This window comes from Sabethes cyaneus, chromosome 2 (genome assembly GCF_943734655.1).
Source record: "Sabethes cyaneus chromosome 2, idSabCyanKW18_F2, whole genome shotgun sequence".
In the NCBI taxonomy this organism is placed as follows: domain Eukaryota; kingdom Metazoa; phylum Arthropoda; class Insecta; order Diptera; family Culicidae; genus Sabethes; species Sabethes cyaneus.
The window spans coordinates 91,120,640-91,142,871 of NC_071354.1; the positions used below are offsets into that span (position 1 = coordinate 91,120,640).

The following is a 22,232-nucleotide window of genomic DNA, read 5'->3' on the forward strand; positions in this document are numbered from 1 at the left end:
CTAGTGCCAATGCGAACCCATGGGGTGATGCCTACAGGGTCGTAATGGCAAATAGAGATGGTCGGGTTTCATATTATCCCAGCCCGAACCCGACCCGGGCCCGAAAATTTTTTTTGCTGTCAAACCCGGACCCGACCCGAACCCGAATTTTTATTTTCTGTCAAACCCGAGCCCGACCCGAACCCGAAATTTTATTTTCGGTCAAACCCGAACCCGACCCGAACCCGGATTTATTTTTTTCGCTAAGCCCGAACCCGACCCGAACCCGAATTTTTTTTCGGCCAAACCAAAACCCGATCCGAACCCGAATTTTTATGTTATGTTAAATTTGATCCCGCCCTGAACTTGAATTTCATATTTATTTTCATAAAACTCACACCTCGATTTAAATCTCGGCAGTTTTCTTTTCGTATTCTCTATAACGTTCGAGCTCTAAAAGCTCTAAAATTCATTTGAAATTAGGTTTTTTTCACCCTTCTATTTCTTTTGGAACCGAATTGAAAATTCTAAAAAACTAGAATCGTTTCTTTTACTTTTTACGGGAATATCTCTTAAGTTTTCTATGAAACCTGTGAAAAGCGAAAAGAAAAATTTACATGAAAAATTATTTTGAAATGCTTGGATCTTGCTTCATTATGTAATACCGGTATCTAATAGCCGAAAGCTAGTTGTCTAAACCACTAGCACCCTGGTTTAAAGGCAAACATAAAAGAGGTTGATTTTAACACAAAACATACCGACTTCACTCTACGAATATTTTTCGCGAGCAGACCGGAAATCCCGCGATTATCAATAGATTAGCATTAATATTTTTCTCGATAAAAAAGAAATAGTAGAGCACCAAACTTTGCATTATGTTTTAAATATATTTTCTAATAAAAGTAGCTAAACAGAATTGTGTTATAACGCCGTGAAAATGAACCAAAAAAGCAATGGGTCAAATGACCCCTTCACGGCAGAGCTGCCACAAATACAGATATTTGTGCATGCATAAATTCAGGACCCTACCTTTTTCTCCGGAGTATTTTATTTTCTCGATCTAATCTTTTAAATAACATGAATAGTTTATGAAGTACTTTAAAATTCAGGACCATTAGTAGAGCCAGAAATCACAGCAACTGAAATAATTGATGGGTCCCAAATTTATGCATGCACAAATATCTGTATTTGTGGTAGCTCTGCTGCACGGTATGTTGTGTGTTAAAGACAGCTAAACTTACAACTATTCCAAGGCACGAAACTTTTTGGAAATCGGAATAGAATTTATGATAGCAGACAATTCTAGTCTTCTGTCAGTCCACCCAACTTGTTTGGGCGCAGTTATGACATGATCCAACTAACGAATTCTGGCGAATTCTGGAATATATAACTTTTGGCCTAAATTCGATCTAAATCTGAAAACACTAAACCGTCTAAAAAGCAACCAGTTCAGTGTAGCTGATATCTGAGTCATACTAAATATCATTAAAGTACTGCTTATTTTATTATGTTAAAATAATACTTTTACGAGAACTGAATGTGGAGATGGTTCGGCTTCTTATTACCCAAACCCGAAACCCGGACTTAATTTTTTCGCTAAGCCCGAACCCGACCCGAACCCGAATATTTTTTTTTGGCCAAGCCCGGACCCGACCCGAACCCGTCGAGTTCGGGTTTTTTTCGGGTTTCGGGTCTGAAAACCCGAGACCCGACCATCTCTAATGGCAAACACCAAGGGTGTGATGGTGCCCGCAGAGCAATCGCCAGAAATGCTGGAGCGAATCATCAAGGGCCTCTTTCCGCGCCACGAGCCAAGGCCCTGGCCCCAGGCCGCTGAGTCGTCCCACGGCCGACGTTCCAGTATCTCAAACCATAGCGTAGGATGGTCGACCTCCATACCGAACATCCAAAGTAACGTGAGCGACGGCGGTTTAGAGGTCGGGGAGGAAGTGACAGTTACGAACGAGGAACTCATTGAGATCGCTAAATCCCTAGAGGTGAGCAAGGCACCGGGGCCAGACGGAATCCCGAATATGGCCATTAAAGCGGTTATTTTAGAGGCTCCCGAATTATTCGGGGCAGTAATGACTAGATGCTTGGAAGCTGGCCACTTCACGGACTGATGGAAGCGACAGAACCTGGTCCTATTGCCGAGGCAAGGCAAGGTGCTGGAGAGGGTTATCCTTAACAGACTCGTACAGTACACTGAGGGTACAAATGGTCTGTCAAAGAACCAATTCGGCTTCCGAAAAGGTAAATCTACGGTGGATGCCATCTTGTCTGTCACTAAGACAGCCAAGGTGGCAATCTAGCGCAAGAGGACAGGTATCCGCTATTGCGCAGTTGTCACGCTCGACGTGAGAGATGCGTTTAATAGCGGTAGCTGGGACTCCATACCTAACTCGCTTCGGAACGTCCAAGTGCCGGTGTCGCTGTACAGGATTCTGTAAAATTATTTCCAGAATCGTGTGCTATGCTACAACACGGAGGAGGGTCGAAAACTGTTAGAATGGTCAAATGACAACAGGAATGGGATGCAGTGCCAAACGGTAGATTGGCGTACAGAATCATACCGGCTTTGATGGCCGGAATGAACAGAAAGCACGGAGAGATGAACTTCCACCTAACGCAGTTCCTTTCTAGACACGGCTGCTTTAAGTAGTGCTTGCGTTGGCCACACTGCGTCATCATCCTGTGCAAAATGCGGGACCGTGGAAGAAACACAAGTGCATGTAGGAATATTGGAGTGTCCAAGATTCGAAGTAGTGCGGAGTGAGATACCTGCCTCAAATGTGCAGAACATTATGAACGAAATGGGGTGGTTTCACAAATTATGTCGGAGTTGCAGCGCAGGTAGAGAGAAGACCAAAAAGCCACCATGATCAACTAGAATTAAGGAGATGTACTTTTCAGATGTACGTTTCCTTAATTCTAGTTGATCATGCTGCATAAATCCATCGTAGTAGGGTAGAATTTTCCAAAAAGAAATCGTGCGAAGGAGGCCGTTAAGGGATGTGCACGTTTCGTAGTGCAAAGGCACATCCTCCTCGCGAAATAATACTTGACGGTATTCCCGGGATGACAGGAAATGGATGGAGGAAGTAAGACGTTTTTCAGTGGATTTGGCATAGAGTACGAATCATGGATTCCACATCGTGCCATAATATTAAAGACCAGCCTTCTGAAGGGTTCTCAACGTTAATTATTTAGAGAAATAATCTATAATAACAAATAAAAATAAGCATCTGCAACCTATACAATCTTTCCATGAAGACCTGAGACTTGAATTAAGATATTCCTTCTGCAATAAATTTACAGCTGTAAGTATTATGTAGACCTACATTGTAGAGATCTAGCGTAAAAATATAAAATAATAAAAAATAATACTCTTTAATTATATTATACTGCGTTGAAAAGCGTCGATTGTTAGCATGATACTTTAGAATTGCGATTTATAAAAGTACCCTACTCTGGCTGAATTTTGAAAACGTTCGGTGTTATAAATTATAATAGTCAATTAATTGGAAATCAGATTCTCATTATTCCGGCTCAACGGTCAGTTGATTGAACTTGTTTTATAGACGAGTGTGCGTCCCGTCCACACGGGCATTTCCGATTAAACACAACTCCACAACTTTCAACAGAAAGATCGCAGAATGCGTCAGAAAAGAAGCGATATTATAGCTCTAACATAAGCAATAAACATTACTGATAATTGCCCTTATCTACAGTCGATATCAAATTAAGCTATAAACTATAAAATATTACTTCACTCATTTGAATAGTTTGCCGTTTCATTTTTACTAGCTCCCGGTATCTGTATTAAAAGCTATAAGATCCCGGACCGTGCGTTCAAAACTATTCATGCGAAGAGAATCCCTCTGGGGTCAGTATCTTAGACACTGTACAAAAATTTTCTTGAATTTTATTTTTCTACAGCGCTACGATGCGTCAAATTCGGCTTTCAATTTTTTTTTCGTGAAACTTAGAATTAATTTTAACGTGAGCTACTTCTCATTGCTTCTGGAAAGTTTCTTATAGTGTTTTTACATCGGATATTTATACTTTGCACCTTCATTCAGGTGATGGGGAGAAAAATTGTACGCCTGCAAAAAAAGCAGGTAATTTATCAACCCGTACACCGGTTTGGCGAATCCGGGCTATCACGCGAACCGAAAAGCTCTCACCTATATCATTTACGCTTGCATTTAGGAAAAGCAAATGCATCAGGTGCAAATCTCTCGATGCAAAGGAATGGTCGGTCCATCAACGGTCGTTGCAAAACCTGCATAGGAGGGATCCAACCTTTAACTATGCATGCGACGGCGACGGGCAGCAGCAGCGGCGGGGCACCCCTCAGACGTGCATAATTAAGATAATATTTATGAGCACGCTGACCCGTTGTCCAGCGTTGAAGAGTGGATTTAAACTGCGCGTACCACTAGTCGCTACTTGATGATTTACTGGCCAAAGATGTACTGTCTCTGTGGCCTCTAACTGGTAATACTACTACATTTAATTTCAGGTCCCTTCGGTTCAGCTTGTATGATTCACGCTTGCATGTTTATTGATGGTGTTCGAAATTATGCTTAAGAACCATTGTTGACGAATTAAATCGACCAAACTCAATAAGCAGCGGTTCATAAGGATTTTTTTTATGATTCCTGGTGAATAATGTGGTTGAAAAGAAGAAGCATAAAAATCTAGCTGGCCAGCAATCAATGCAATTATATGTACATTGAGGAACAGTTGTAAAATAGTTCGTTTACTCAATAAAAAGCGTAATGAAATTATAATTGAATCACTAAAAAAACGACACTCTTTTGAAATGTAAGTTTTCCGGTCAATTATATAATAATTATGCATCTCGGGCTAACCAATTCGCTTACGTTTATTAAGCAAACAGTCATTTCACTGTGCAAATAGTCATTATAAAGCAACGATTTTATTAATTATTAAAACACACTAAGGAGAACTCAAACGAGGTGATTCGAATTATGCAATGATAGGAGAACAACACAATTTTTCTTACATTTTCCCTGGCACTTAATGTGCACAACCAATCAAGAAACAGGTAATAAAAAAGCTGTCAACAAATGAGGTTTCGGATCTCGCTAATATGGCTTACGAAATCTGGTCTTACGGTATGTAGAGTAGTGAGCTGTGCCCTAAATTATGTAAGTGTAAGTTAGATATATTTGACACTGTCCTTTAATTGAAAAATTATATCATAGCAAATTTAGATATTATATCACCGTCCTTCTTTTATAGTGTCAGACTGTCTGTTTTACTATTGCTAAAATATTTCTTTTTCTAAATCGATTTCAGCATCAATTTACTGTTTACAAGGTTGAGTCTACAAGTCTTGAGTTCATTTTTTATGACCCTTGACCACGAAACTGAGATCATGTTATTTTGTTTTTCGATTGTCCGTCGAATATTACGTCAATATTCATTCATAACAGTTAGTTGACTACCATACGTCATCAATAAAAGTGAGCTGAGCCCTATTTTAATACTTATTTTTCATTAAAGAATTCCTAGCAGCCAAATGGTCTACTTTAGAACAGAAGCAAAATTTTCACTTGAACAACATTACAAAAACACCAGAATTCACATTTTTGATACCAAATTTTCTTCTAACTGTCTAAAACACACTAGCTGTAACCCTCGTGCGTCGCCCCGCGTCTTATTGAGAGCGAATCGGAGGTACGCTATGTAACGCCAACGCTATGTAACTTAATGAGAGGCAACTACGTTACTTTACTACGTTACTTAATGTGGACGATTCTTACCACGAAAATATGGCTCCTATCAGGGGCCTGGTTTTGGTTGCAGACAAGGCTCTTATACTATTACTAGCTGTAACCCGCGTGCGTCACCCCGCGTCCAATTGAGAGCAAATCGGAGGTACGCTATGAGACGCTAACGCTATGTAACTCAATGAGATGCAACTATGCTACTTTTGCTCATCTTGAATGCAATCTGGTATGATTGGTTTGAGTCTGCGCTTAATGTGGGCGATTGTTATCACGAAAATATATGGCGCTCCTCGTTTTGGCTACAGACAAGGCTCTTATATATATAGATAACTAATTAAAAGTTATTACGTTGAGCGTCTTAGCAGAATCTTGAATACGAGTTAAGAAAACCTTCCTAACTTAACTCGTGTAGATAACTAGTTGAGCCCGAATCTTACGATCCGAAAAATATAAATGTCTGTTCAGAAAACTGCGGATACATTCTATTGGCCAGTGTTTGCGAACATGTTCTTTGATTTCTTATATTGCATAATATAGCTCTAAGATGTTGTACATAAAAGAGTCTTAGCCGGAAAATGAAACAAATAGTGTTTATGTTCGTATTGGATTTTCTTTAACTGAATAAAAAATTATCGCCACTGTGCTGATTCTATAGGTGGGCAAAATGGCTCTTTTGTGTGAGTGGCTTTGAACTGTCCATTTTCATATTATCCATTCATATGGTCGGTGTTGAGTCAGGCAGAAGTAAGTGCCAAAACCTGACTGCGAGAAAAACTCATTCAAAGCTTGCTGCTCTGTATGGTTTATAGCTATCAATCGTTCGAAATCATCTTAAAACTCTGACTGTTTGCAACATTTACGTAGGCTGATTAGAGTAAAATGTTGCTTAGAAGATTCTTGATCGTTTGCTGTCATTAACCCATTTTTTAAAATTATGCGACTGGGTCCGGCCTGATTTAACACCGACCATATGATATCGCGACGAGCAAACGAGTTGAGCACGCGAGTCAAGTAGTCGAATCAAGAAGTCGAGTCGAGCAGTTTAATCCAGTAGTTCAATCGAACAGTTTAATCGAGCAATTGAGTGGAGTAGTCCAGTCAAGCAGTTGAATCGAGTAGTCTAGTCGAGCAGTTTAATCTAGCAGTCAAATCGAGCAGTCTAGTAGAGCTGTTCAGTCAAGCAAGCCAGTCGAGCAGTTGAATGGAGCAATTCGGTTGAGCAACCGAGTCGAGCAGTTTGTTCCAGTAGTCCAGTCGAATACTTTAATCGAGCAGTTGAGTCGAGTAGTCCAATCGAGCAGTTGTATCGAGTGGCCTAGTCGAGCAGTTGTGTCAAGCAGTTGAGTCGAGTAGTCGAATCAAACAGTGCAGTTAAGCAGCCTAGTCGGGCAGTCGGATCAAGTGGTTCAGCCGAGCAGTTTTGTTTCGCTGTGAAATCAAGCAGTTGAGTCGAGCAGTAGTACCGAGCAGCTTAGTCGAGTAGGCCAGTCGAGCAGTTGAATCGAGTAGTCTAGTCGAGCAATTGAATCGAGCAATCGAGTACAGCAGTTGAGTCGAGCAGCCGATTTGAATAGTCCACTCAACTAGTTGAGTCAAGCAGTTGAGTGGAGTAGTTTAGTCGAGCAGTTGAGTCGAACTGTCAAGTCGAATTGAACAATCGAGCAGTTCAATCGTGCAGTTAGCTCGAACAGTCGGGTCGAGCAGTAAGTTGAATAAATGTGTCAAACAGTCGAATCGAGCAGTTAAGTCGAGTAGTTTACTTGAGCAGTTAAATCAAGCTGTTCAGTAAAGCAGTCAATCTGTTGATGACAGTCGATCTGTCCAATCAAGCAGTTGAGTCGAACAGTCGAATCGAATAGTTCACTCGAGCAGTTCTGTTGAGCAGTCCTGTCGAGCAATCAAATCGAACAGTCTAATCGACCAGTTCAGTCGAGCAGTCTAGCCAACCAGTTGAACAATCGAGCATTCCAGCAGTCGACCAGTGAGGTGACTGAGAATAGAATTCATTACTACAAAAACATGACGTCCTGTCAGAGACCTGGTTTTGGTTATGGAAAAGTATTTTATACAAATAAATATTGTCAATTGCAAGGAAAATTGTACCATCCAAAGTGCGATATCGCTCATAAAAGTGCTATTTTGCATTAAATCGTTTCGGTCTCTTCGGCGCACTTATTGCTTGGAATATAACGAAAAAGTGCGCCGAAGATACCGAAACGATTTAATGCAAAATAGCACTTTTATGAGCGATATCGCACTTTGGATGGTACAATTTTCCTAGCAATCAGCAATAAGAAATCTTTTGAAATAGTATAAGAAAAAATGTAACTTGATGTGAAATTTATGTCTTATGTTTGATTATGTTTGTACTTGAAAGTTGTTAGCTCAAAGTTAAAAAGATAATGGATTTTTATGCCGATTTACGAATGGGAAAAAATCTCAACTCAAACCGGCTTTTCCCATTCACAGCTTCTAATCTTCATTTAGATATAAGGTCCGATGAAGCCAGTCAATAAATAAATATAGATATTTTTTCACAATATTATATCACTGTTGAGTCCATAATTTCAATGAAACTATCTGTTTTTCACTATTTATTTCTTCAATTAAAACAATTATGTCCATCACCCTTGTTGTTAGTTTATCTATCAACAAATTCAGTGAAACAAATCCACTTTATTTACAAAGTTATTGGTGATTTGATGGTCTAAAACAAAATTATTTTACTGTAATTATAGTTGATTTTATCACAAGCGCATGTTTATTCTTAAAAATAGAAGATATTTTTTAACTGTAGTTAGTCCAAAAATATTCCAAATAAAAAACTCGGTAGGTTTTTCTGAGGTTATCAATTTGGCATCACTTTCCGATTGTGATACATGCCACGTATAGTCACTATATATATAGTCTGGCGGATAGAAAATCGAGAGCCAATTTAAACGTCAAAAGCCGAGGTAATCGTTTTTCAAACTCCGAAATGTAGGAGCAATCTTAAGAAGTACAGTTTATTTTCATAAAACTGTTCATATTCATTGATTACGTAATTAAGACAAAAAAAACTTACAAAAACAATCTTTGTTTATTACGCACTTATATGCCTTACTTGAAACCCCTTGGAACATGCATTGTTGTGATTTTTGGTTCGGCCGAAGAAAAATTTTGATGGAATTTTGATTTAAAAACGTTACGACGAATTTAGAAAATAAAGTCAATTGCGTAATTGCAATAAAATGCTTATAATAATCGCTCTTTAGTGAAATTGAAGTGCACGGATTGGAAGGCAAGTGTGTTTAAGTCAGATAAGCACAAAAACTGTTGGATTATTCATTTAAACCTCTGTAAGAGATGATGAAAATTTAAATGGGTTTCTTTACTACGACGGGAATTAGCACTAAACCCTACTAAATTATTGGGTTATTTGTAATCTTCACATTTTAATCAAATATCATAGACCGTAGCACTTATAAGTTATGTTGCAGTGCAGCATTCAACATGTAAGTACTAGTACTAGCAGTTGAATCATAAAAATGACCTATCAGTGTAGAACAACTTCATGGCAACGTTATGGGATTTCCTCTGACATAGATTTTGTTTCTAGTAGATATAATTTAGAACTTGACGAAGTATCAATTATCCAGCAAAAAATAATTAACGTTTTAATCTGCCATGAAAACTATCTACTGGAGGTACAACTGCAAACTCCCATCCGGTTATGCTAGTTTTAGACATATAAAGAAAAAAATGAGCAAATTAAAGGCTTTTACTAAAGGTGTTAAAGTCTCCGTGACCTTGATCACGTTCGTGTACCGGGTCGCACGATACATGGGTGTTGATTTTAGATTTTTTTCACGCCCAATTGACTCGTGAGGAAAAGTGCAACGGAGGCAGTTGGACACACATTAATAGCTGCTTAAGTATATGTTGCAAAAAATATACGATAAATTACTGGCAATCATCTCAATAAGAATGTTCGATGAATAAAGTGCGAAATTTGAAAATGATAACCGGTTTCGCTCCTTTAGTTGCTGTCCGATTTATTTTAATTAGGTGTTGGTTGTTTCCGCTTCCACACCTGTACCAACTCTGCTTAATAGTGTTTTTTTAACGTAGACACACAGCGTAATACAAGGTGCGAAAACAGTGTTCACGGTTACCTCCGGTTTCGTTACATGCAAAGCATGCTTTAAAAGGTACAAGTAGATATCTTCATATGCCTACCTCCTTCGCAGACAGAGGGTCATTGCCAAGTCCATTCTGAAACGAACGAATATAAAATATTGATTAATAGTATACATGGGTGATGATGTGTTGCAAATGTAAATCATGTAAAGGTTGAGCAAAAAATGAGGATTGTTTTCCTTCACAAGCACATGTCAAATTTTGAATCATAGCGATAATAGGGTTCATAATTTGCCTCATGTAACACATAGCTCAGTAAATGTAAACCTTCCTCTCATAATACCATCTTTTTGAATAGAGAAGTTGTTTCTGCTTCAAATAATACTACATACTATGCAAAAAGATCGGTCATATCTCAGTGTGAACTAAATTGCTGAAATGTAATGACATGTCCAAATGATTACTATTGCAGGGAGTGTCATAATAAGTTTTAATGTGCTTCCCGGTAAAGGTACAAATTACACACAAATTGAATTTCCTGTTTGGAAGTGTACCAAATTGACAGTGAAAGTGAAATAAGGTTATTATTTTATTTATTTAGTTAGCTTTCCTTCATAAGACATAACCTGATGAACAAAATTTCCCCAATTAACTCTATTGCGGGTTGCCGCTCTCTTACTCCTGGGATTTGAAGCCAACACCATCTTTAAAGGGTAATTATTCGGCATTCTTGCAACATGCCCTGCTCATCGTACCCTTCCTACTTTAGCCACATTTTGAATTCTGGATTCACCGCGTATTTATATCCGCTCGATTCATAACACCTTGTAGCGCTATGTTGAACAGCAGACATGCACATGAGAGACCAGCTCCTTGACGATGCCCTCTGTGAGATTCAAATGAACCCGACAAGCCATCAGGAATCCGCACACAACACTGTGTTCCATCCATCGTCGATTCAATCAGTCTGGATAAGCTTCCCGGGGAATGCTGTATTTACGGCCTTTTTGGAGGATCTGCGTAACTATTTGATCCCTCATTGATCACCCGTCAACGAAGCCGGCTTGATAAATTTGAACAAACCTATTCGCAATTGGCGGAAAACGATTTGGGAGAGCATTTTATTGGCGGAACGATGATCGCATCATAGTTCTTGCAGTCCAGCTTGTCGCCTTTCTTGTAGAAGCTAACAAGACATCAAAAATACCCAACGACACAACTCCAAATAAAAATATAATATCATATAGTTAACGACAGAATTATGACTCACTAGACATCACAGCTTTTGTAATGTGCCTTTAAATAAATTAAAAGCAAATAATAGTTTATGAGATAAGAATGGTCGCTATGAACCAGAGTATGCAGAGAGTATATACTTATTTGAAATATACCGAGATATTGGAATGTAATAAATTGTCCAACATACTTAAAATCGATGAATAACTGCAATCATAGAGTAATATCAATAAAATTTTAACATCACTAAATTGCATAAATATCAATAAAGTTTTAACATCACTAAAGTACAGAAAGATAATTACGTCGAAGAGGGTGAGCGACCAACAGCGTGCTTAGGAAGAGAGAAGTGGTCAACTTCCTAAGGCTAACCTTGGCCCGGGTATAACAACACGTGGTGAATAATGAGCGAGCCCTTCTCCCCACCTTTTGGGGTTATTTTGCATTGGGAATGCAATGGGCTTGATTCATGCGATACAAGAACTTGAAAAGTGATTCTCAAACAGCGTTAGTACGTGTAAATGAGGTTACCGATCAATTCCCTGTTGGCCCTTTATACATGAGCTGGTAAACAGTTATTTCTTTATTTTTGATTCCAGCGCACCATGTGTCTTATCTTACATCTGAGTAATGGATTTTCACCTATTGGATTTAATCTACGCAATAGCTTAAGAAAGAGTAAACATAAAGCCACAATATACAGGTAGTTGCGTCATGTTATTGAGACATTAACATCATATCCTTTCAGTTATAGATACTGTAAGTGATATTTTATGGCTTATCTGATTGTGCGATGTAATATTATAGGTAATGGAAAGCAGTATTGGTGTAATTTTTGCTACTTAGTCGCATTTATGTGAACAGAAAATATCGCACAAAACTATTCTATGGCAATATTTGGTGCTTTTACTCTCGTCCTGATAATCTATATATATAAAAATGAAATGCTGTTCGTGTGTCCGGTATAGACTCGCAAACCGCTCGACGGATTTTGATGAAACTTAGCATACACATTGCGTTTGATGTGAGGAATGTTGTTAGCATAGTTTGAGACCCCTCCCCCCTCTAGAAGGGGGGGCTCCCATACAAATGGAACACAAATTTCTTCATAACTCGAGAATTAATCAAGCAAATGGAACCAAATTTGGCATGTGTAGGTTTTTGGAGGTAGAAATTTTTTCTAGGGTAGATTGAGAACCCCCTTCCTCTAAGAGGGGGGGCTCCCATACAAATAAAACCAAAATTTTCTCATAACTTGACTATTAATCAAGTAAATGGAACCAAATTTGGCATGCGGGAGTTTCTAGAGACAGATTTATTTCTACGGTTGTTTGAGACCCCTCCCCCTCTAGAAGGGGGGGCTCCCATACAAATGAAACACGAATTTCTTAATAACTCGGGAACTAATCAAGCAGATGGAACCAAATTTGGTATGTGTAGGTTTTTGGAGGTAGAAATTTTTTCTAGGGTAGATTGAGAACCCCCTTTCCTCTAAGAGGGGGGGCTCCCATACAAATAAAACCAAAATTTCCTCATAACTTGACTATTAATCAAGCAAATGGAACCAAATTTGGCATGTGGTGGTTTCTAGAGACAGGATTTATTTCTACGGTTGTTTGAGACCACTCCCCTTCTAGAAGGGGGGCTCCCACACAAATGAAACACAAATTTCTTTATAACTCGGGAACTAAATAAGCAAATGGAACCAAATTTGGCATGTGAAGGTTTTTGGAGGCCGAAATTTTTTCTATGGTAGATTGAGAACCCTCCTTCCTCTAAGAGGGGGGGGGGGGGGGGCTCCCATTTAAATAAAACCAAAATTTCCTCATAATTTGACTATTAATCAAGCAAATGGAACCAAATTTGGCATGTGGGGGTTTCTAAAGACAGGATTTTTTCAATGGTTGTTTGAGACCCCTCTTCCTCTAGAAGGGGGGGCTCCCATACAAATGAAACACAAATTCCTTCATAACTCGGGAACTAATCAAGCAAATGGAACCAAATTTGGCAAGTGAAGGTTTTTGGAGATAGAATTTTTTTTATATGGTAGATTGAGAATCCTCCTTCTTCTAAGAGGGGGTTGCCATACAAATAAAACAAAAAATTTCATCATAACTTGGGGGTTACTGGAGGCAAAATTTTTTTCTATGGCGTATTGTGATTCCTCTCCCCTCTGTAAGGGGGGATGGCTCTCATACAAATTAAACAGAATTTTTTACAATATTCAAAAAGTAATCGAACTCGCGAGTGTTGCCGTCCATACTAAAATATAAGATAAATTTGGAACAAAATTGTTAAGAATAAATCGGTGAAGCCACGATAATGGGTCAAATTAAATAGAAGTAAGATAATATAATACTTATTTTAAAAACAAAATTGAAAAGAAAATACATTGTTAAAATGAAAATATGAAGAAAATAATGTTGAGGTTACACTAAGTTTATTGTTTCTGACCAGTTTTCAACTGATTTCAATCGAACTGCACCGATATTTTATTACGATTTTGCCAACATTACCATTTTAAGGGTTGGTAATAAAACCCAAATCGTTACGTTGGACTTGCTGCTCGAGTCACAAATGCTTATGCGTTGGATTAGAAATTTGCGGCAAGATTAAGGAATATCATGGGTTGTCAACAAGAAAGCTCTTGGTTGCAAGATTACAATTAATCAATTCTTCAGGATTATGCATGTACCATCTTTTTAGAATGGCGTAGCAACGCGCGCCGGGTGAAACAGGTTTGGTATAGTAGGACATGCATCGAAGCATGGTTAAAACCCTCAACACATAAGCACGCATAAAAAAAAATAAGCTTATCGTTTACTCAATAATGATAAAGCACATAAATGCAGTGCAGAATACAGCATACACCCGGGCAACATTACAATAGATCAATAATGTTGTGGTCAAAGTGATAAGCCTTTGTATGGGCTTAAAAAAAAGTATATACTGGACACTATCACTTATTGTTCTTACAAAATAATTTTTTTTTCTTTCTTTCGCAGCTGTTGGTTGCAAGATTACAATTACCTTCAGCATTATGCATCTACCCCCTTTTTAGAATGGCGCAGCAACACGCGCCGGGTCCTCTAGTTGTCAATATTAATTAGTTCTGATTCTCAATAATTTCAAAAATAGTGAATAACTTCTGTCAAATAATCAAAATGAGAACCAATGTCAAATACATAACGTTTTTGTAAACTCCTTAAGCCAGTTAGCAAGTGTCTTTCGATAACTAGCATGCAGTAGTTAAACACTAAAAGATGTACACGAATCTTATGCAATACAAAACGAAATAAGTTTTGTTTAAATAACGAAGGCGCACACGTAGATCCGATATATACAAATTTAAAAGCAGCATTCAATCGTCTCGACCATAAAAAATTGCGGGGTTGGATGGAGAAGCTTGGAATTTCTTCCGCATGCACAAGATAAATGGGATCTTCCCTTACCGGCCATACACTGAGAATATAATTTCGTATTTTGTTTGAAAAACCCGATTTAATCCACCTAGTGGTGAAAGAACCTTTGTTATACGGTCTGCATCTACGTTAACGTTGCGTAGTGCGTTTGTTTACATAATTTTTTTGGCAATTGAAAAAGTTTACAAAATTTGAACAAAATAGGAGCACTTATAAATTTTGATAGATCCTTTTTTCATGAAATTGCTGAGAAAGTATAAGTAAGTTGTTACTAATTTGAGTAAATGCAAGTAAAAGTAAGTTGTAAGAGGAAATATTATTATTTAACATATACATTGCGTAGCAAAGGTCTAGTTTAAAGGTTTTGAACTATGCATAATTTACTGTAATACCATTCTATTTGATTCAATAAAGTTTTCATCAATTTTTATTAACCTTCGGTTACTCACGCTGTTGTATTTTGTACAACACGTGTAGGTTTTAGAATGCCATGTTGTTATAAAGTTACAAATTGATGTTTAACTAACGTATATTTTTCAATAAACTTGTTATGAGCAAAATACCATAATTATTCAATGCATTAATACTTTAAACTGTTGGCAAAATAGAACAGCAAAAACTGACATCACAGAAACGAAGCAATCAGTATGTGAGGTGTACCGCAATTGGCCCCAGCTGGAACTTTCTCTCGTTTCTCCATATGGAAAAATAGTGTCTGTATGCAACAAAACTATCAGCAAAAGTAAAATGTTTTAAATGTATCCGTCTGTCGATAGTCGAGTAATTTGGGGTCAAAACTAGGATATTTTTATAATCAAAGTTCTACAGTTCCTAAACAAGCAATCATAGAGGTATACTATGTTCAGCAAAGTTGTGTATTTTTACTATTTGTACAACATGAAAAAGTCATACAACAATTACAAAACGAGCTAAAATGGAAAAACTGATTTGACAAATAAATAAGATTTTTTTCTCTTCGCTGAAGAGATAGAAGGTTACTGTCTTCAGCAAAGTTTCTTGTAATAATATACTCTTCAACTTTACAGAACACATCAATGTGTTATATTGAAACTGAAGAAAAATATTTTTTTTATTTCACTTTTAGGGGGATTGATCAAAATTTAAATTCTACCAGACGATAGAGCTTGCAATTTCAAGAAACTCTTCCAAAGGTGCGATAAACCTAAAACCAGGTTTTCCTAGTCAAAACTCTAATGCGCACATTTTTTTGGTTTTGGGCTATTGTCTCCCGCGAGCAACCGTGTTACAAAAGTTGGCGCGAGTGTTCAAGGGTTAATATCTTTTGACCGGCAAAACCAATTCTTCTGAAATTTTGCAGATATATTTGCAGCACTTAAACCTCTAATTTGATGCCAAAAAAATTTAAACTAGATAAATTATCTAAGATGAAATAGTCGAAAATAATTGTAAATTTTAATGTGTTGTATACGATTGCTCATAACTTTTGAATTAAACGTCCAATCAAAAAACAAATCAATAGTGATCTATTAGGCTATATTACCTTTCAAATGAGAATAATAGCGCATAAATCGGTTCAGCCAACTCTGAGAAACAGGCGATCATTTGTACCTAGTCAAAACCGGTTTTTTAAGGCTAACTTTTAAACTGCTTGTCCGTTTTCAATAAAACTTGGTAAAAAGTTTAGTAATAGCAAGAGCTTTCGTTTGGTACTAAGATCGTTCAAATTGGTTGCGTAGTTCCGGAGAAACGCGTATCACGTAGTTTTCACATTTTTGCTTATAACTTTTAAACGAAACGTCAGACAGCAATGCAATTCAATAGTGATATACTAGGCAATAATACCTTTCAAACAAAAGTAAAAGCGGTCAAATCGGTTCAGCCACCTTTGAGAAACAGGCGATAGAAAATGAGCTGCACATACACACATACACACATACACACATACACACATACACACATACACACACACACACAGACATTGCTCAGTTCGTCGAGCTCTATCGATTGCTATATGTGATTCGGCCCTCCGGGCCTCGGATCAATTTCGTGTTTTTCGACCAATTTCTAAACCTTTGTTATATAGTATAACAAAGGTAAAAAGATTCGTAAAGCTATATTCGTAGTTGATAATCAAAACCCATTTGATGCACGGTTGTTGTCTGGCATCGTTATCGACGAAAACGGGTTGCGAAGATTATATGAAGAGAAAATAGACTTGCGCAGACCTGTAAAAGCACGCACCGCTCCGGTAACCGTGCCAAAACATTCCCCTCCGTTCATAGGTCACACGCTCCCGGTTTCGATGTATTTTGCCTGCTCTCGTTCGAACTAATATGATACCGCACCTCAGTGCCGATTTCTTCTATTCGGTACAGTATCATATGTGTTCGGAGCGCTCGGGGCGGCTCCGGGCCAAAAACCGGCAAGCGAGCACCTTATTCATTCTTGTTTTGGTGCTACCTGCGCTGTGCACTTACCTCACCAAAAACCTTTTATACATTTTGTTTAGCGTATGATATGGATATGAAAATTAAAATGCGCGTAATTTAGCTAACTTAAGGGGACATGAACGACCAAAAATTTTGAAAAAATCATTATTTTTTTATATCATATTTTGATTCTGCAATCTTTTCCGCTTATTTTGATACCAAATTTGTAATGATCCGACAACGGAAAGTGGCCGAAAAACGATCATACACATAAGAATTCCAGTGCGGCGTGGAACAACCTCGGCGAAATAAAACGCCGCTCCTGAAAAACCATGATTTTTAAACTTTATGTACCTTTTTCTCAGAAACTACACAACGTATTGGAACAAACTTTTTTTGTTTTGTTGGTAGTAGCTTGGCAAAGATTTCTATAACTTTTCAGTTTTGTAAACAAAACACAGCTTGAGAAAAATGAAAAAAAAAAGACAAAATTTTATTTTTTCAGGCATCTATTTTTCCGAAGCCGAAATCATGCAAGCCGTGGTTGGTACCGTGCTCATCGGTGCCTAGCCGAAGACAAAGCACCTCAATCGGATTTTTGTGTTATCGGGGAGCATGCCAATATGTAGCAACGCCAGTGCGTTCTATTATCAAAAGGACCCGTTGCCGTGCGTATCTGGGTACCAGCCATCAAGCCTTGCGGCATAGGCCGGTGCTTATAATCTGTTTTTCAGTCAAACCATGCATCCGTTGATTTTTGTATCAAATCAATCGAAGATCTTCTTTCAAAACATTCTTCATGGCTGACTGCGCAATTTTTTAGTTCCTTGGACATCTTACGTCCAAACTGGTCTGGTTTCCGTCAAATTCGCTCTCGTTTAACTCGTTTTATGACTTCCGGTGTCCGTACAGCGCGTTAACGACCCTTGTGCAGGTTACCTTGCATCGCTTGATAAAGTCGAGATTTCAAAAACAGACTTATAACAATTTCCCTTTTTGCGTCCATGATTACCACGACCCTTGAACGAAAGAAAATTCAAATGCTACTTGTAAGCTGAGTTGATATTTGAATACACTCCAAACGCTGCTGTTTCAAGCACTCGTCTCAATTCAACTCGGTGTTGGGCTACTCGTCGCCAATTTCCTAGTCGTCTCAGAAGTTGCAAATCGCTTTCGACCTGGTTTAGCCATCGTGTACGTTGGGCATACATACGTGCCGGTGGGGTTGTTAAAGAGGGCTATTTTCATCGCACTGTCGTCCGGCATCCTTACGACGTGTCCGGCCCACCGTAGCCTGCTAACTTTCGCTAGATGTACGATGGGAGTCTCCCCAAGCAGTGCCTGTAGCTCGTGATTCATACGCCTCCGCCACTCTCAGCTTTCAGTTTGTAGTCCATAAAGTTTCAAGTCCATAAAGAACTACCGGTCTAATAATGGTTTTGCACATTGTTAGCTTCGTGCGGCGGCGTATGCTTCCTGATCGTAGCGTTTTACGAAGGGCAAAGTAGGCCCGATTTCCCGCTTGGATGCGCCGCTGTATCTCCTTACTAGTGTTGTTGTCCGCGGTCACCAGCGATCCCAAATACACGAACTCCTCTACCAGTTCTAGTTCGTCGCCGTAACGGTTACCGTCCATGGGAGGCGCGCATTTGTTTCTTTTGAGCCTCTTCCTTTCATGTATTTGGTCTTCGACGCATTTATTTTTAGTCCAATCCTCCTAAACTCCGCTTTCTGTCTGGCGTAGATTGCCTCCGCCATCGCAAAGTTCCTGGCAATGATATCGAAGTCATCTGCAAAGCCTAGAAGTTGGCTACTCTTGGTAAAAATCGTGCCTCTTGTTTCGATGCCCGCTCGTCGGATCACCCCCTCACGAGCGATGTTGAACAGCATGCAGGATAGACCGTCACCTTGTCTCAACCCACGCCGCGTCTCGAAGGGACTCGAAAGTGTCACAGAGATGCGTACGAAACACATCAATCGATCCAATGTAGCTCTGATCAGTCGCGTCAGTTTGTCCGGAAAACCGTATTCGTGCATTATCTGCCATAGCTTGTCTCGATCGACTGTATCGTATGCTGCTTTGAAATCAATAAAGATGTAATGCGTGGGCACGTTGTACTCCCGACATTTCTGCAAGATCTGTCGGATAGTAAAAGTTTGGTCCGTAGTTGTGCAGGCCCCCATGAAACCCGCCTGATAATTCCCTACGAAACTTTGTGCTATCAATGACAGCCGGCGTAACAGGATCTGGGAGAGTACCTTGTAGGCGGCGTTTACCAGCGTAATACCACGATAGTTGCAGCAGTCTAGCCGATCACCCTTTTTGTAGATGGGACAAACCACTCCTTCCATCCATTCCTCCGGTAGCTTTTCATCCTCCCAAATCCTTGAAATAACCCAGTGTAGAGCCTTTGCTAGCGTTTCTCCGCCATGTTTATAAAGCTCTGCCGGTAGGCGGTCCTTCTCAGCAGCTTTAATGGTCTTCAGCAGCCCGACTTCTCGTTTGACTTCTTGGAGATCAGGTGCTAGGATATTACTATCTTCCATGGGCGCTCCTAGGTTAATTTCCGTTCCGCCTCCTTCTGCGACTTCGCCATTGAGGTGTTCATCGAAGAATTGCTTCCACCTGTCGACCACCTCGCGCTCGTTTATAATTAGATTCCCTCCCTCGTCCCTACACATGTCAGGTTTCGGTGTGTAGCCCTTCCAAGTTTGGTTCACCATCTCATAAAACTTGCGCGTGTCATTAGCTCGGAATCGTTGCTCTAATTCTTCACGATCTCTGTCCTCCTTTTGGCGCTTTTTTCTCCTCAGGATCGTGGTCAACTGGTTCCTAGCTCGTCGGTATTTGGCCAGGTTCTCTCTAGTGGCAATACTTAGATAATTTTTCCAAGCATTTTTTTCTCCTCCCCCGCTTGTTGGCATTCCCGAGCGTATTCTGCCCCAACCGTCTTCGAGGTTTGAAGCACCTAACTCCTCGGAAGAAGGCAGTGCATCATTCAGTACTCGCGCGTAGTTCTCGGCAGCTTGTGGGTTATCTAGCTGCCTGATGTTCAGCCGAGGAGGGCGGCTTTGACGTGTCCGGTATACGGTGGACAGCTTTGAGCGCACATGTACTGCTACTAGGTAATGGTCAGAATCAATATCCGCACCCCGACGGGAGCATACGTTCGTGATGTTAGAGAAGAACCGGCCCTCTATGAGAACGTGGTCAATTTGGTTCATTGTACGTTGGTCAGGTGATCTCCAGGTGGCTTTGTGGATATCCTTGCGCGGGAAAAAGGTGCTTCGGATCACCGGGCCTCGGGAAGCTGCGAAGTTTATACATCTTTGGCCGTTATCGTTTGTGTCGGTGTGCAGGCTATGGGTCCTACCACCGCTCTATACATTTCTTCCCTACCGACCTGGGCGTTCATATCCCCAATGACGATCTTGATGTCCCGTGACGAGCAGCTGTCGTACGTTGCCTCCAGCCTCGCGTAAAACGCTTCTTTCTCATCGTCGGGTCTGCCTTCGTGCGGGCAGTGGACGTTAATGATGCTATAATTGAAGAAACGGCCCTTTATCCTCAATACGCACATTCTCTCGTTGATCGCCTTCCAATCTATCACGCGATCCTGCATTCCACCCAACACTATAAAGTCCGTCCCCAGTTCGTTGGTAGAGCGACCGCTCTGGTAAAACTGGGCCTTTCCGCCACGGATCTTCCATACCTTCTCTCCTTTGCGACAGATTTCCTGCAGAGCTACGATGCCGAGTTTGCGGGGTTCAAGCTGTTCAATTAGCACCCGCTCGCCACCTGCGAAATTTAGCGATCTGCAGTTCCAAGTACCGAGTCTCCATTCGTCGTCCTTGTTCCGCCGCCTAGGTCGATGCCGAATATTCCGCTCCGAATATGCTTGAATGTTGTTAGTTTTTTAATTTAGGTGTGTAGCCGTACTGGGGCAACACTACCGAGTCTCGCGATGGGGCTGCCATCTTATAGTGCCGAGACTCACTATACCTCCTTCCCGGTTAGTATACGACCTTAGTTTCCACCGGGGTTGGTTACCCGATCTCCGCTATTAACCCATTTTTAATAAAACACGTTTAAAAATACTGACAGTTATTATTACTTACAAATAATATTGCAAATTAAACTTGAAATTTAGTTTGAAATTCAAATGAAATTTGACTTTAGTTTGTACTAATTTAGATCAGAAGTTTTTCTTGTGCTGTAAGTTGGACCTTAAATTGAACTTGAAATTAGTGATAATTTGGACTTGAAACGAGACATCAACTTGGGCTTGAAATAGAAATTAAAATTGCATATGAATTTTTACTTGAAATCGGACATGACATTCAATTTGAATTTGGACTAGAAATTGAACTTAAAATTTGATTTGAGACTGGATCTATTTCTACGTGGTTTGTTTATGCCACCAAGATGCCGGATCTCTTAAAGAACATCCCACCGGCCGGCACCAGAAATATAGGAGCTCAACATGCAACATGCTGAGAGGTGCTCAAATTACCGCAGAGCTCAGGGATTCTCATTGTCTCCGTTCGCTATGCTTTAGTATGCTCATTACTCGAGTCCTGCTTAGTTTCAAGTTAAGTTCAAGAGTCGTGCTCTGTTTCAAGTTAACTGGATTGCAAGGATTAAAGCAGTGTACAAAAAGTTACGCACTTCGCCTTCTATAATGGAGTTATCCAGTGGACCTGCCTCCCTATGATGCACGGTGCCTACTCGCACAAAAATCATGCGTACTTAATTTCTGTGCTTCAGTTTAAAAACTCATTGACTAAAATAAAAATATGTATCCATGAATAAATTTTAGTATGACTTTGAATTTGCTTTTCTTACCTCAAAATGGCTAAACTCGTTTAATTCAGGTTTAAATTGAAAAAAATTAATTGTTGCGAAAATACACGCCAGCTTGAAAAGGGCATTGCAAATAAATGGCAAAAAGAAACGTTTTCTGGGTGTCAAATTTTTAAATTACTCAATTATTTTTAAAGGGTAATCAATACTATGGACCAACCCGTTTTTGCTTCTCACGGCGTATTTTTTTTCTCTCTCTATTGAACGAAGACAATTTACTTTGGTCAATTCATCATCATCGTCAACACCTTTAGTCATGCTGCCACAGAGCGGCAGGTTCTCCAATAAAGATAAACAAATCAGGTCATTATGATTTAAAACCATTCCGACACACACACAGATTTTTTTTTGTGCTGATCGGTTCTCGTTCGCCGCGAGGGTACATCGATCATTCTCTAAAAGGAATCGCTTCAAGCTCCTGGGGATACCACGTTGATTT

At 39.6% G+C, this 22,232-nt stretch overlaps 1 long non-coding RNA gene across 1 annotated transcript in view; it reads right to left on the reverse strand.

Moving 5' to 3' along the window:
• The window catches only part of LOC128737365 (uncharacterized), a 248,422-nt gene that overhangs the window by 141,675 nt on the left and 84,515 nt on the right, over nucleotides 1-22,232 (reverse strand). The window contains exon 2 of the long non-coding RNA XR_008412032.1: nucleotides 9,960-9,995. This is a non-coding gene — a long non-coding RNA (uncharacterized LOC128737365). The remainder of the gene's footprint in view (nucleotides 1-9,959; nucleotides 9,996-22,232) is intronic.